The sequence below is a fragment of the Octodon degus genome, unplaced genomic scaffold (assembly GCF_000260255.1).
Source record: "Octodon degus isolate 3935 unplaced genomic scaffold, OctDeg1.0 scaffold00049, whole genome shotgun sequence".
NCBI classification, from domain to species: Eukaryota; Metazoa; Chordata; class Mammalia; order Rodentia; family Octodontidae; genus Octodon; species Octodon degus.
The window spans coordinates 2,510,855-2,515,703 of record NW_004524625.1 but is presented as its reverse complement, the minus strand read 5'-3'; the positions used below and the strand labels follow the sequence as shown (position 1 = coordinate 2,515,703).

At 39.1% G+C, this 4,849-nt stretch overlaps 1 pseudogene; it reads right to left on the bottom strand.

Annotated features, from left to right (window-relative positions):
* Positions 1-3,675: 3,675 nt before the first annotated feature.
* LOC101563916 lies at positions 3,676-4,542 on the bottom strand (annotated as a pseudogene).
* Positions 4,543-4,849: the final 307 nt, after the last annotated feature.

Genomic DNA, 4,849 nt, shown 5'->3' with positions numbered 1-4,849 from the left:
GAAGGAAGGAAGGAAGGAAGGAAGGAAGGAAGGAAGGAAGGAAGGAAGGAAGGAGGAAGGAGATGTAGGTACAAGAAAGGAATCATTTGTAGCCATTCTAACAATCTTTCATAGCTGTTGTGCTATAATCTGTTTATCTCACAAAGTTTATCAAATGAAATAATGACTGTAAGTAAGTTTTGTAAACTTTTGTAAAGCATAGTCCAGATTAGAAGTGTTGTTTAGGGATTAAAGTGCCTGCCAACAGGAGCAGGGTCTGGGGGTTCGATCCCTGGGCCTGCTGTGCTGGCCCTGCCCCCGGGGCGTGGTGAGCCGGCAATTGAGACTGGGTGTGGTGGCACACGCCTGTAATCCCAGCTCTTGGGAAGCTGTAAACAGGCGGATCACTATGAGTCCAGTCTAGTAGTGAGGCCCTGAATACCCTGTAGACCCTTCCCTAAAATACAAAAAAAAAAAAAAAAAAAAAGTGTTGTTTAATAATTAGCACTCTATTCTAGAAGTGCTTCAAGCTCAGAATGCCTGATTATTGTCCCCATTTTACAGATAAGGAATCTGAAGTCCAGAGAGATTAGTTGGCTTCCTCAAGGTAATAAAGCCAGAATTAGAACGGAGGTCTCAAAAAAATAAAAATAAAAATAAAAAAAAGAACGGAGGTCTCTGGGCAGTTTTTTTTTACCAAACTGATTCTTCATTGCCTTGTTTTACTAAGAAGGTGCTTACACAAAGACTTGATGGAAATTTTGCAGCAGCAGTGTTAGTACCCAAATTGGAAACAATCCAAATGTCCATCATCTGGTGAATAAGTAAATAAAATATGCTACATTCATAATGCAATACTACTCATCAATAAAAAGTACAGTAGTCCCTCAATATCTTGCTGTTTGACTTTTGCGCACTCACTGTTTTGTAGGTTTTGAAAAAATATTAATCTAAATTATTTATCACAGATTTTTCACTATATTGCAGGATTTTGCAGTACTGTACAGTATACGTATGATGTTAAAATTACTTAGGTTTGCTAGTTTAGAAAATGGTTAAAAACAGAAGTGTTTGTAAAAGTGTGGGAGAGGTTTGTGAGAGTATGGGGAGGATTTATAAAGGCTTAAAATATATATAAATACTAAAATAAATATAGTGTCACTAATTCACTGATTTCCACTTATCACAGGCATGTCTGGAGGGTAACCTCTGCAGTAAGTGAGGGACCACTGTAATGAGCTACTGATATTTGTGCCGGCATGAAATTTGTTGCCATAAACAAAGTACTATAGAGCAGGAGTCTTCAACACTAGAAACCCTGGCTGGGTATGGTGGCCCACTCTTGTAATTCTAGCACTCAGGGCACTACGGAAGGATTGCTGTGAATTTGAGGGCAGCCTGGGCTACAGTTCAAGGCCATTGTGAGCTACACAGGGAGACTGTCTCAAAAAAGCCAAAAGCCAAACAAGAAGCCAATAGGAATTTAGTTGCCTAATTGTGAAGGCTAGAAGCTCCAGATCAAGTACTGGCAGAGCTGATTTCTTCTGAGGCCTCTCTTCTTGGCTTGTACACGGCTACCTTCTCTTTATCTTCACCCGGACTTTCCTCTGTGTGTGTAAATGTCCTAATTTCTTCCCAAAAGGTCTTGGGTTATACTAGATGAAGTTCAATTTTAATGACCTCATTTTAACAGAAGTACCCCTTTAAAGACTATCTTTAAATGCAGTTACATTTTGAGGAAAAGGAGATTAAGACTTCAATGTATGAATCTGGTAGAGGGGTGACACAATTCAATCTATAATAGAAGCTACACAAAAAAAACCCCGACTGGTCTGGTTCCATTTGTAGGACTCTCTCAAAAGATGTAATTACAGTGACAAAAAACAAATCAGTTATTGCTGGGAGTCGTGAAGAACAAGGATTGACCACATAAGCAGGAAATGAGACCACAAACAAATTTCAGGGAGAGTGATAGAAGTATTCTAAAACTGGATTTTGATGACAGTTATACAGTTGTATAAGTTTATTGAAACTCATTCAGCTGTATAGTTAAAATAGGTGAATTTTAATAATTTTAAATTTTTATTAGAACATGTTTGCAATTCATGCAGATTATAATCATCTTAGGGAATGGTTGTGATACATATTACAGTTTTTTTTCTTAATCCCTGTCTCCCCTTGCCCCCTCGCACCTCACTTCTCCAGTTTCCCTTACCTCTTTTTCATACTTGTTGACATTATTTGCCTTAGCTCATGTTATGGCATATAGTATTTACACTAATTGGGGTTATTAGGTTCCTGTACATGGCACATCTTTATTTCTCTCCTGTCCCTTCAAACTCCTTTTCACCCCTTAGAGGTCTACCCCCTTGTCCCTTTCTATCTATTCTTTATCATCTTGTTTGTACTTTACCTCACTCTAGTTAAAGATACTGTATGGTATTTAAGCTTGTGTGTCTGGTTTGTTTCACTCAATCTTATATTTTTTTATTTTATTGAGAAACAAATATCAATGAGACAGTTTCAAAGCTGATTAATAGGACAGTTTCAATAATTAATACATTGTACATTGTTATCTTCTTAGTGGTTTTCCATAATACAAAACACAGACAGGATGTCCTGTCCAAACACTATTAGTACCCCTCTTTCTTCTCACTGAATTAAGCAAAAGTAGCTGTATATCTATCCTATTTTGTATATATAAATACAAAATGGTCCTTCCTTTGTATACCCCTTTTTAAAAAAAATTTATTTATTTATTTATTTATTGTGTGTGTGTGTGTGTGTGTGTGTGTGTGGCCAGCTCAGCCCACCAGGGGGCGGGGCTGGCTGGCATGTGGTGCTGGGGGATTGAACCATGGTCCCTGTGCTTTGCTTAGCTTGTTCTAAGTAGGTGCTTTAGACCACTGAGCCATCTCACCAGCCCCTGTATCCCCTTTTTTTGTTTAGTTCTGTCAGAGGTGAGTATTCTATTGGCATCTAAATACTATAGGTGCTTGAATTCAAAAAAACAATACAACATTGTCCAGCAGTCCATAATAATAGTGGGTTATCCTCAGAAGTTATTGACTTGAGCTTTTTACAGCTTATCATTAAAGGATTTTTTTTTTTTTTTTTTTTTTTTTTGCCATACCAGGGATTGAACTCAGGACTTTGCGCTTGCCAGGCAAGTGCTTATTCTACTGCGCTATCTTTCCAGCTCTCAACCTTATATTTTTTAGGAGTATCTATTTTCCTACAAATGTCTCAAATGTGTCATTTTAATTTATTTATTTATTACTACAAAGCTGTGTTTATTTATAAATTTGGAAAAAATACATTTTATACAAATAGGCTGAAAGTTAAAACTCCTTTTCCAAAAACCAAGTCATATTCTTAGTTCTTTCATGATCCAATAATAGTAAGTCATTAAAAATATTAAAAGGCAATTTCATGCTAATTATTAGCATTTATAAGACAGTAAAGCATAAAAATGGCATACAAGCAAACCTGCCCAGCCCCAGTGCACGGGACTGGAAGTGAGGCCTGCTTACTCAGCCCTGTGGTGCAGCTCTGAGACAGACACATCAGAACCCAGAAGCTCCACTAGGTCTTCCTCAAGTAAAGAGGCAGCATGTGGCACATGAGTGTGGAAGTCTGGCCAGGCCCGGGGTCCATGGTCGCTTGTTCTCATTTCTCTTTATCTGATAAAGTACTTCATTTAGCCACTCTAGAAGAATTTATTTTCTTGATATCAAATAGGCTCAGAATCAATGCTCCATTTTTGAATTTTCCAACCTGTCCAGTCTGTCTACTTGATAAGATACTGGGAGCCATCCTCTTCTTTTTGGACTTCCTATCTTCCTGTCTTCTCCTCTTCTCTTTCTTGAAAATATCTATATCCAGGCCACTCTCCCCTCTTCTTCCTTTGCTGCCTTTTTCCTCTTGATTTGGTCCTGCAAAACCTTGTAATTCATGTAACTATTTTTGGGAGGCTTGGCTCTGAGCACGATGGCACATTCCTGCTCTAGGACTCTTTCCTTTCCCTTTCCATTGCCCATGATCCCAAAGCAGTGTGCTTCCAACTGAGCCTTTTCTAGGTTAAATTCTTGAATATCTGCATCTTTCTCAGGGACACTAGTTTTGGTCTTTATGCATTCATCCTGATCTCCCTTCAGTTTTCTTTTTTTCTTTTTACTGTGAAATTCTACAACTTCCACTTGGTCCCTGTTGTTTTGTAGGGGAGAAGGAGATCCTGTAGCAGCAGGGGCTTTAGCTCCTGAAGGTGGATCTTGTGAGGTGACCACAGGAGCACAGTTCAACTCTTCAGTGAGTTTCCTGAAAAAGCTGGGAGCATTCGTCTTCTGGTTTCTTGTGAAAGAACCAGGCAGGGTACTCTCTCCTGCCACAGCTTCTGCAACCCCTATCTGTCTTCCTATTTTCTCTCTTCTTTTGGGTTTTCTTCTGTTCTGTTTCATCTTCTTTCTCTCCCACATTATAGTGAGTCTGCAACAGGGTGTCCAAGAGCTCCTCAGTGCCCACAGGTGCCGCACAATGCGAGTTCGACCCCCCTGTCCCATGCATGGGAACACTGACTACTCTGGCTGTGGCTCAAGTCTCGCAGTTTCCCTGTGTCATTCTTTATAGCCAGTCAGTATTCAATTATATGTAGATACCACATTTCCTATACCCAGCCATGCACCATTGAGTATACAGGCTACTTCCAAGATTTAGCTATATTCAAGGAAAATTACAGTACTCTGAAAAAAGAGATTGTAGAGGATTTCAGAAAATGGAAAGATATTCCATGCTTCTGGATAGGAAGAACCAACATTGTGAACATGGCCATACGCCCAAAATTGCTATACAGATTTAATGCAATCCCTATCAA